Source organism: Cricetulus griseus, chromosome X (assembly GCF_003668045.3).
Source record: "Cricetulus griseus strain 17A/GY chromosome X, alternate assembly CriGri-PICRH-1.0, whole genome shotgun sequence".
Taxonomy (NCBI): Eukaryota; Metazoa; Chordata; class Mammalia; order Rodentia; family Cricetidae; genus Cricetulus; species Cricetulus griseus.
In genome coordinates, this window is record NC_048604.1 from 82783655 (window position 1) to 82795379 (window position 11725).

General features: G+C 39.8%; 1 long non-coding RNA gene across 1 annotated transcript; it reads right to left on the minus strand.

The window, feature by feature from the left end:
• Window positions 1-9596: 9596 nt before the first annotated feature.
• LOC113831453 lies at window positions 9597-11481 on the minus strand. The gene is made up of 3 exons (XR_003488327.1): window positions 11433-11481; window positions 10622-10708; window positions 9597-10044 (listed from the first exon to the last, which is right to left on the minus strand). It is a non-coding gene; the product is annotated as an uncharacterized LOC113831453 (long non-coding RNA).
• Between the last annotated feature and the right edge of the window lie 244 nt (window positions 11482-11725).

Here is an 11725-nt window from a genome sequence, read left to right on the forward strand (position 1 = left end):
TTGCTTCACAGAAATGTTTATAGAAAAGACTATTTTAAAAATATTTCAAAGAAGTTTTTAAACACTGATTAAACAATGCATTCCTATCGTATTTACCCCCATTATCCCTTCAAGTCCTCCCAGATTTCCCTGCTCACAACCCTTTCCCAACTCCATAACCTATTTATGAGTGAAATCAACGCTAAGATGAATTTCTTATAGTATATAAACTAATTAGTCACTCCAAAGAGTATATAGACTTTCCTTTTATGCACCATAATGTCTTCCTAAAGCAAAAAGGCCCTTATTATAGAATTAAACTTATGTTATGTATAAGGATTCAGGCTTTGCTCCAGGATTTCAAATATCCAGGGGAAATGTTTCTAGGCATATCTTATGATCAATGTATATACCCAAGTTGCCAGAATTCTCTATAAGGGAAAATTTTTTTCTAAAACATGACCTAAGACGAAGGCTAGCTTTAAGCTGAGGAGAGTTGAAGAATAAGACTTCTCTCCCATTCCAGAAAAGACTAACCGCAGACAGGTATATCTCCTTTCCTTTTCCATATTTTGGCATTCCCATTTTAAAATGTAATCTACAACAGAAAAAGGCCAAGGTAAACATTTTATTGGTAAATATTTTCAAATTTAAAAAAAATGATTCTCATACCAATATAGAATAAACACATAGCGAATCTAACATTTATTTGTGAATGAGAAAAAAATCAGTAATATGAAGATATTTCAATATGGAAATATATCAGTTTTGCAAAATGGTAGTAATAGGTTCTCCACTATGGTCTCCAGCCATGGGTTCTTGGCTAGGTTTATGGTATCAGGCATGAGTTTCCTCCTTTTGAGCAGGTCTTAAACCCAAGCAATCAGCTATTGTTTACCTTCAAGTAATTAGTGCATTGTTGGGCATATTGTGTCATTCCAGTAGTAATTTTGTAACTAGAAAGATTTACAGCGGTGCAGAGTCTTTGATAATTTTTCTCCCTAGAAGCTGCATATCACTCTTTTAAATCTTTTAAAAACTCAATTTGTTTATTTATTTTATATCCAGACCGTAGGTTTCCCTCCCTCCTCTCCTTCTAATCCCTTCCTGTTAGGTGACCACTCAACAGGCAATTGGGCTAAGGTTTTCTTTATTCAGATACACCAGCCAAGCAAAGGCCAAAGCGAGGAGGAGAGAGCCCGGACCAGGGCCAGCAGAAGGGGAAGCGGGGGTCCACGTGTCCGTGGTCCCTTAAGAACCCTTTTTACATCACCTTAGACTTCCCCTCATCCTGCCATCATGGGTGTGTTCAGGCACACCTGTCCAGTTACCTGGGGCGGGGCTAGAGTGTCTCCCTTCATCTTCCCTAATCTCCCTTCTGCTCCCTATCCACTCCTCTTCCTCCTCTGTTTCTGTTCAGAAAGGGGAAGACCTCCCATGGGTATCAACAAAACATGACATTATCAATTTGAGGTAAGATTATGCACCTTCCCTTGTATTAAGGCCGGGCAACACAATCCAGTATGAGGAATACATTTCCAAGAGCCAGCCAAAGTGTTAGGGACAGCTCCTGCTCACATTGTTAAGAGTCCCATAAGTAGACCAAGCTACACAACTGTCACATATATGTAGAGGGCCTAGGTTGGTTACATGCAGGTTCTCTGGTTGTTGGTTCAGACTGTGAGTTCCTATGAGTCATGGTTAGTTGATTCTATGGGTTTTTGTTATGTTCTCAGCCCCTTCGAGTCGTACAATCCTTCCTGCCTCTCTTTAGCAGGATTCCCTGAGCTCTGCCCAGTATTTGGCTGTGGATCTCTGCATCTGCTTTTATCATTTACTGGATGAAAGCTCCATGATGACAATTGGGGTATTCACCAGTCTGATCATAGGAGATGGACAGTTCAGGCTATGTATTCACCATTGCCAGGAGTCTTGGCTGGGATCATCCTTGTAGATTCACGGAAGTTTCCCTTACCCTTAAACTAAATCAAGTTTCTACCTGACCCCTAAATGCTGCCCCCATTTCCAATCATCTCTTTAAGTACTCTTCTCCTCCATCTACCTCAACCTGATCCATCAAGTTTCCATCCCTAACCACCCCCAATTCACCCAGAAGATCGCTTCTGTTTCCCCTTTCCCAGGGAGATCCACTGCATAGCACTTTTTGACACTACAAGAACTAGCTGTCAGCAAAGAGGCTTCCTTATACCCATAGATTAGTGCACCTCTCACTCCACATCAAAGAAACTCTTTCTCCCTTGGAAGCAGCAAATCACAACTGGTCAAAGTGCAAAGAACAAATGACCATGAAGTTCCAATCCTCAAATGGAATCTCTATTACACAATTTCTACACTCAAGTTTCATGAAACATCTAAGAAGATGGAACAGAAAGACTGTAAGAACAAGAGGATAGGAGAAAAAGACTGCTCTGAGAGAGCATCTTCTGATATGAAAGTGATGCTGTACTCATGAACTCAAAACAATATGGCTGGCTGCAAAAGATGTGCACAAGGTTCCACCAGTCAACATTTCAGCATGGGTGAGGGGAAGGACTCTTAAGGCCCATGTTGAGGATCTACAGGCAGTTGGCAGCTGCTGAAGGAAAAAGACACAGTTTCTACTTCGACAAGCTCAAGGACAGGTTGCCCATGCCCCAATGGTAAGCTTTATAATCTTGTGCATGTGGGTAACAGCAACTGGATTCAGTAGGATATATATATATAATATATATATATATATATATATATATATATATATGTGTTTTGTGTGTGTGTGTGTGTGTGTTGTGTGTGTGTGTGTGTGTGTGTGTGTGTGTGTGTGATATGGGGGGCAGAGTCAGGAGTGGAAGGGGTGAATATGATAAAAGTGCTTTATACTCATGTATGAAATTCCCACAAAATAAAAATTCAATAATCCTGAAAAGGTGGCTTAAATTTTGAGCAGAAGTGTACTTACAATACTCTTAGAATAGTACTTTAAATAAGCTTACAATGTTAGAAACAAAATTGGCTAATGCCCAAAGGGCAGTGAAACTGTAAATTTCTTTGGGTTATATATTTTACTTGACAGTAAAATTAACATACAAATGCAGAGCTTGAGTCCTTAGTTAATAGTTTATGGTCCACTTGCATATTGTCTACCCCTTTAGAAAATTAAATGATGCTTGGGTGATCCTGTCATTTCAGCAAAGTACTGGAAAACATATAACTCACCCCCCCATTCCTATGTTTTAGATAATGTATATTAACCTTGGACACGACACCTTATTATAACATACATTAGCTTTCCAAAAATTATCTCAATTTTCTGATATTCTGTAAATATGGGAACAAAGATTATTCTTTGACATCATCATCATCATCATCATCTCTTCAACAATGGAGACAAAGTAAAAATAATACCTGGACTGGTAGAAGATGGAGCTAAGTACAACTGATACCCACGACTAGTCCTAGAGACCTGAGAGTATAGGGTGGGGGTCAAAAATGGATTGCATCCTGGTTGTTGTACTTAGGAGGTGGGAGGTCTAGAAGGAAAACCAGGTGAAAAGGGGGTAGAAAATATAAGCAGGAGTCAACAGGAGAGTAAGCCCAGAGATTAATCCTGAAACATGTTTCAGTTAAAGGCTCACACAAATCCAGGCCACAAATGAAGCAATGGGGTAAAAAGATAAGAGTGGCCTGGTGGTGGTGGCATATGCCTTTAATCCCAGCACTGGGGAGGCAGAGGCAGGAGGATCTCTGTGAGTTTGAGGCCAGCCTGGTCTACAAGAGCTAGTCCCAGGACAACCTCCAAAGGCACAGAGAGAAACCCTGTCTTGAAAAACCAAAAAAAAGATAAGAGTGAATCTCCACCTGAATTTCATAATTTTCTTTGCCGATAGTGTGGGACGGCATATCCTTGAATCTTGAAGTTACTCTGGGCAATAAATAGCAGAAAGGCTAGACATAATTTATATCAGCCCTTTGTTTAGTATCTAAAAATCACAGGTATCTAAGAGAGTAGTAGTGATTACACTTTTTATCTTGTTTTCTCTCAGTGCAGGTTAGAGGTGAGGCAGTTTACTTTAAAAAGGAACCACGTCAGAATAAAAGAATATATGATAAGTAGTATAAAAGGTATTCATCGACATTGCTGGTGAAAATGAGATGGACAACTGTTGTTTTTGCCTACTGTGGAAAACATGACAACAATGTCACTTGCATTTTCCTTCCAGAAATAGCTTACCAGATACAGCTAACAGTTAGTTCATAACTCCGAACTGCAATGTCTTTAGGATCTGCCTCAGCACAATACTGTGAAGCCCTCTTCTTTCAATGCAATTTCTTCCTAATGTGAGTTAGACAGTACACACTATTTGCCCATTGAGTTAGTTAAAGTTGTGAGATCTGTATTGCAGTCTGAAGGGGCTCCATGTCCAATTCTACTTCTTCCCTTGATCTTTTCTTTTCTTTCTTTTTTTTTTAGAACCACCGGAGTACATCATTATTTGAAGCCCTTCTCTATTTCTTCTTCCTCCCTCTCCTTTCTGACAGGTGCTCAACCCCCCATTTCTTTGCACTGCATAGTCTGTCTCACCATTTGCTTCCCAGGAGATCTAAATAATGCAAGTGGTCTGAGGAATCAAGAGAAAAGGTGAAGAACTGGGATTATGCTAATCACTACCTACCTGGAGATGAGGACCCCATCCTGGGTTGTAGAAGGGTCTCTGGTAAAATGATCTAATGTCATGGCTAGAACTTTTACTGGTGGTGGTTCAGTGTAGAGTTCTGCTGGTGGGGGATGTTCTGACTGGCGCAGGGACTTGAAAGGCTTTGCTGGAATAATCACAATGCACAGAAGGACAATGGAATTGCTTGACTGCAGTATGTTTCAAAGACACTCTAGAGAGATAATGAAAACGAGCAGTGGTTAACGAACAATTGAAAAGCAAATGTGAAGGCCAGAGGCCTCTTTGGTAGTTTACAAAAAGGCACTTATCTTCTTCAGTAGGAGGATGGAAAAATGTGAGAACAGAACTCATGATTTAATTGTCATATTCACTGTCCTTCAAAGATGTTTAAAGGCTCAGTTGAGTCATTGTATTCTACCAAGGTCAGAGTTCTGGGAAAAATCTTGGACTTTGAAAGATGAGATTGGGATACATGTGACTCTGACAAATGGGTTTTCGAGCTCCTATGAACAAAGAATCTTCAGAGGTTGCCTACTTCCCACCATTAAGAGCTTATGTAATACTTTGCAAAACTGATATTTGTCAATAGAAAGAACTTATGCTAAAGTCACTCAGATGAGGATATTCTGGGTCTAATGGGGTGAGGACGTATTCCAAGGGAGCTGTGAAACCCATTAACCCTGAGTTTACAAAAGCCATGGGGTAACAGTGAACTGAATTTTGAGGGTGACTGATCAATGAGGTCAATAAGGATACTGATTGGAGACTGATAAGGAGAACTTATTGATGTCACATCATTGTACTGGGACACCTTGGCAAAGACTTCAGGGGGATGGGGCAAAGTCACTGCCTGGTGTTTCCTAAATGTGCAAAGAAAGGGGTAGCCCAACATGAATTAAGCATAAATAACTAATTACTATAACAAATGATACAGTAAGAAACGGGGAATGTGAGGAAAATGTACAGATAATGATGCATTTATTATGTAATGCCAAAGGAGTCTCCAGTGGATTTTGTCCCATGGAAAAGCCCAGAAGACAATTATTCACCAAGGCTGTAATCAGAAAAGCATGGCTGAGATGGCCATCGGCATTCCTAAGGCATTTTGTTTTGGCTGTGGATGCATGCTGGCCTGGGTTGCAAGGGGGAGGCTGCTACAAAGCTTGGTTTGTTCATAGCAGCAGGGATGATAGGCCTCAAAACTGGACAGGTGGTAGTGCTTAATCAGCAGAAGCCATGGGGGTGCAATTATCATTATGACTAGAAATCATTGGAGTGGCTGCCAATGAGTCTTAACCAGCAGCACACTGTGATGATGGTTGAAAGCCACAGCTCTCTAGGGGCAAAACTGATGACTATCCAACCAGGATGCTGCTTAATCAAAAGGAAACAGTAGTGTAGACATAGAGGACTTAGTACTATTCTGTAGAAAGTACAGGCTCATTGCACATTCCAAAATCCAAGCCACATTTTGGAACTATAACCCATTGACTGGTCTCTGAATTCCTGGGAGAATGCATCCTTAAATACTATGGTAAGTACAGTATTAAAAGGGCTAGATATAATCATAAATTATGGTTAAATTGGAGAAAAGACAAAATGAAGACTATTAGATAAATACCTGAGCTGTCATTGAACCTCAGAGTTTCAGAATATTATCATGGTCTCCTATTTCAGTATGGATGCATGAGGGACAAAATGTAGTTAACATATTTCTATTGGAGTCACCTTATCTGATAGAATGAGACAGGAAAAGAGGTGGCTAGAAGGAATCTTATATGTCAGTAGAACAATTAAGGATCCAGAGTTTAGGATATAACAACACATTCTCTGTAAAGTAAAATACAATTGGTGAATCTACTATACTTCCCATAAAGACTGGCAGCCACAATACCCATGACTTCTTTAAGTCTTTGAAACAATACTTTACATATTTAGAAATACTGTTTTGGGAAGTTATTGGGTGGTACAAATGTAGCCAACTTTAAATGGGTATAGAACAACAAAGAAGTCTGCAACAGGTCCAGGCTACAGTGCAGTCTTACTGATTTAGAGGACTTAGAGTTGGGGTGTCAAAAATGTATGGAATTTATGCTAACTCCTAGTGGAGGGATTTAATGTGTCTCTGTCATTCTGTAGTAGGTTACTAGGCACTGGTTAGGATGCAGCAGTTGATCATGGGTCACAAAGACCCTAGAAACTGCCAATAAGGGTTGAATCTTGTCAGACTCATAAAGCTACAATCTTATGTGGACTCGGCAACACTATGTTAAAAGATGGAAATTATTCATTGAGACTCAAGCCCAGATATGTCCAGAGAGTATGAAGAAGCTACATGAGCAAATGATTCAAACACCAAATTATCTACTATGATTGTACCAGGACACTTTCCTCAACTCACATCTATTGCTTTATGTGGTTCCTGTTCAATGGACCACCTAAAGGGGGAGAACAATATCTGAGTATATCTTAGATATAGTTCAACTGAATATATAACTGTAAGCTGGAAATGGGCATTGGTTACTTATCAAGTATTTTCACCTCCTTCACACAAAACTTCTAATAGCTCTGTAGTATACACGTTACCTTTTATGAGCACAGCCACACACAAAAATATGTCTGTATATTGTGAAACACATGGACAGATTGTATTTCTGAAATGTTAGTGAGCTCTTTTCCTCTTTCTTTACTCCAGCCCTACCCGCATGCCCTGTTTCTCCCTGTTCAAGAAGGTAAGTGAGTTTGCAAAATTTAGCCTCAAGGGAGAGGGATGAGACTGGGGTCACTTTAAATCCTTACAGAAGTTGGGCCTGATACTCTTATTTGAATGAGACATCATTTTGCTCATTTAAAATTCAGTAACATAGAAGCTCCTGAACACTAAGAATAACACTTGCTTGTTTGTTTGTGTGACAGTTTACCTTTGCATCCCATGCTCAAGCCAGTTCTAAACGATATCTAGTGGTGTATTGTTATCTGCAGTTTCTGTAGTTGTGCTGAGGAGAGATTTTATCTTTCCACCTGTGAGCTGCCCTGAGAGGAGCTAGAAAGATAGTTAAGAGCACCGTTTGATCTTCCACATGGCCAGGTTTTGATTTCCACTCTCCACATGCTGGCTAACTACCATCTGTAACTCCAGTTTAAGGTATATGATGCTTTCTTTTTGTTGGTTTTTCTTATTGATCAAAATAGCTTTATTCATCAACCAATGAAAGCAACACATTCACAGCATATAGAAGGACAACCCATATCATCTCCCCTTTTCTAATTAAAAGAGGAATGTTTTATTTTTTTTTTGATACATGGTTTCTCCGTGTAGCTTTGGAGACTGTAGCTTTGGAAGCAGCTCTTGTGGATCAGGCTTGTCTCGAACTCACAGAGATCCACCTGCCTCTGCCTTCTGAGTGCTGGGATTAAAGGTGTGCGCTACCACTGCTTGGCTAGAAGGTTTTAATTTTAATACAGTAAAATTACATATAACAAAACAGTTGTCATGCAAGAATTCCAGTTACAATATTTAGTCTATTTACATTTGGCAAAACTAAAGAAAATACTCTATCATTTATCCTATTTTTGTGAGTCTAAAGTTTTATATCTAATTTATCTTTTATCATAACTAAGGAAAACTATGACTATAATTATTTGTCTTCAACTCCACCAAAAACCCCAGAAGGATATAATATTACCTAAGTAAACAGGAAGTGCATTGCAAGCATCTTCCAAAATTCTAGAAATGACAGACATCTGGCTACCTGGACAATCACCCAAAGTTCCTTTGCAACACTGGGGCATACATCTTCAGCCTATAGGCCTGGAGTGTGTGGCAGACTTCTCAGTGAAGCAGTAAATTTGAAGATCTGTTCTGTCTTGGACTGACAAAGTTTGTCAGTTGCTTTCTTCTGTGTTTCCTCTGTGAAGCAGGAACCCTTGAAGGACCATCCTGTCTTATCTTGGCAAGTTTAGCTGCCACTTTACTGGGGTTCTGTATGTCCAGTTCATACAGCACACCATCAAACAGTCCAGGCAAGAACAGTTTCTTCTCCAAATGGCTAGCCCTGCCACACTGAAGGGAAATTCCATTAAGAGTTTCTCTGATGCCCATCATCCTCTCTGAAGTAATTGGTGCTGCCAGGAGCAGATGTGTCTCACTGTCAAGAAAAGTCTAAGTTCTTAAAGCATTTTAAATGGCATATTCTCTAGGTCTTTGAAGTGTTTGAAGTTTACCTGTCCAACTGAAATATATCTCTGTGTATCTAGAAAACCTAACTAATATAACTATAAGTTTGACTATTAATTCTATTTCTTAATTATATATTGCATTTTTAAATTAGCTGCATAATAAGCATAACACCTTAAACAAGAGTAGAAATATATACAGTATAATAAAATTGACCTTCAGTTTTCATCAATAGACCAAAATCGATACCAATATAAAGTATTTATTTCTATATCATATCCTTTTTTTTCTCCAAAAAGAGGTTGACTGTGACCATTAACCATTCATAACCAACCCTCTTTAAATGAAAACAAACATTGATAAACAGTATTTGTGAATTTGGGCATAGTTTTCCAGACTACTTCCTGCTGATTAGGGGCACTGTTAATCTTATAGGGAACCTTAGAAAATTTAGAATTATGGTCAAGTCCTGACTGGGGTATTTTGTGTGGTTGGTCATCTCAGCCAGCAGTCCTGAAGATGTAGGATCACCTGGGCCATTGTTTCAGGGAGTCTTGTTTGAACAAACCGTATTATCCTGGAAGGAATCCGCAACTTTTCATCTTCTGTGGAAACTAAAGGAGAACCTCTCTTGCAAAGTAACATGTCCTTGGACTTATTTTTATCATTTTTTATTTTATAAACAATCTTTTCTCATTTTACATACCAATCCCAGTTTCCAAGCCCTCCCCTCCTCCTGCTACCCTCTCCTTCCTTCTACCCTACCCCCATCCACTCCTCAGAGAGGGTAAGCCTCCCCATGGGGAGTCAATGAATTCTGGCACCTTACTTTGAGGCAGGACCAAGGCTCTCCCCATTATATCTATGCTGAGCAAGTTATCCCTCCAAAGAAAATGAGCTCCAAAAAGCCAGCTAAAGCACTAGGGATAAATCCTGGGCCCACTGCCATTGGTCCCACAGACTACCCAAACTACACTACTGTCACCTACATTCAGAAGGCCTACTTTGGCCCTATGCAGGTTTCCCAGCTGTCAGTACAGAGTCAACAAGCTCCCACTAGCTCGGGTCAGCTGTTTTTGTGGATATCTCCAAACTGGACTTGATACATTTGATCATGTTATTGTCCTCACTCTCTTCAACTGGACTCTGGGAACTTGGCCCAGTGCTTAGCTGTGGATTTCTGCATTTGCTTCCTTCTGTTACTGGACGAAGATGCTATGAAAAAAATACAAGTAGTCATCAATCTGATTACAGGGGAAGGCCAGTTCAGGCACCCTTTCCACTGATGCTTAGTGTCTTAGCTGGGGTCATCCTTGTGGATACCTGGGAATTTTCCTAGTAGGTTTCTCACCAGCCCCATAATTATCCTCAATCAAGATATCTCTTTCCTTGCTTTCCCTCTCTGTCCTTTCCTCCTCTTGACCATAACATTCCCTCATGTTCTCCTTCCCCCTCCTCTATGACGCTTTCTTTTGTCCTCCATGGATAATACATCCATGGGATGCACAGACATACACAAAGGCTAAGGACCCATCAACGTAACAAATAGATACCAATCTCAAAAATTCTAAATGCACACAGAGACTGAAAACCTTTATATCACAGGTTGCTGTTCACTAGGGAACATATATCATGGGAAGGACACCAAGCAACCAAGGAGACAGATGGCAAGTAATTGAGCACATAAAACCATTTATTGGAGAGTTCTCAGTAGTTTGTGTCAATGAGAAAGTACTGGGGCTATTTTCAGTTGACTTTCTGTTACGTATAAATCAACAGTCCTGTTACTTACCAATCAACAGCCTTGTGATTCCTGCATTGAATATAGGATCCTTTCTTGTTATTGATTAAAAGTAGATTTGCATGTTTGACCACTAATCTGTAAAGGAAGAATTTTGATACTGAGTCTAACTTAAATAATAACTCACTTTGCTAAGGAGATGAGATAAAGGTTAATTAAGAGGTTCTTAAAAAAAACAGTTCTGGGCCCTTGAAAGAATTTATAATCTATTACAAAAAAATTATCTACAGTGTTTTTATTATAGAGCCCAGGCTGGCCCTGAATATTGGATATTCCTGCCTCAATTTCCATAGTGTTGGTATTTCAGGGGTATCCATTATGCTCAGCTGAATTTGTTAAGTCTTAATGAATGAGTTGGAGTTTTGGCAAAGATTGTTAATATTGCTGCAATATTTGCTCTACAATTTCTCCTTTGTCATATAAATCATTATTTTTGTCTGAACCCATGACTTTTCATATAAATCTGCTTTCCCTAGACACTCTTGTAACTAAATGGGGTAACGTAATTGTCACCTCGTTTGGACTGAGAGATGCCTAGGAGACTAGTAAAGTATACCTATGTTTGTTTCTGCATTCCAAAAATGATTAAGGGGGTAAGATTTGCCCTGGACGAGAATGGCACCATTCAGTAGATTGAGAGCTCATATGGAATAAATGGAAAGAAGCTTGCCAGTACAAGCATACTCCTGTTACGATTAATCTTTCTGCCAAAAGCCACCTGAGCCCCACCGCCACGTGTGAGTTTTATGCCAGCCGCCCACCTGAGTTAGGGCCCAAATGAATACACAGAAACTTGTATTACGTTCAAAGCTGCTTGATCAATGACTAGGATTCCTCATCTTTTAGCTCAGTCTTAATTATCATAAATCTATATATTTTATAAGACTTATCGGATGCCTTATTGGCGTCCCTCCTTGCTGGTGGATCACATTGTGCCGCTGGAGCAGGAGTGGAGGGGAAAAAAGAAACACTTCCTGTTTCCTTGCTTAGATATGAGTCTCCTTGCCATGTCACTTCCTGCCTGGATCATCACTTCTCTACTACATTTCCCAGAATCCTCTTTGACTCCTAGTCCTTGCTTGCCATTGGCCAAAC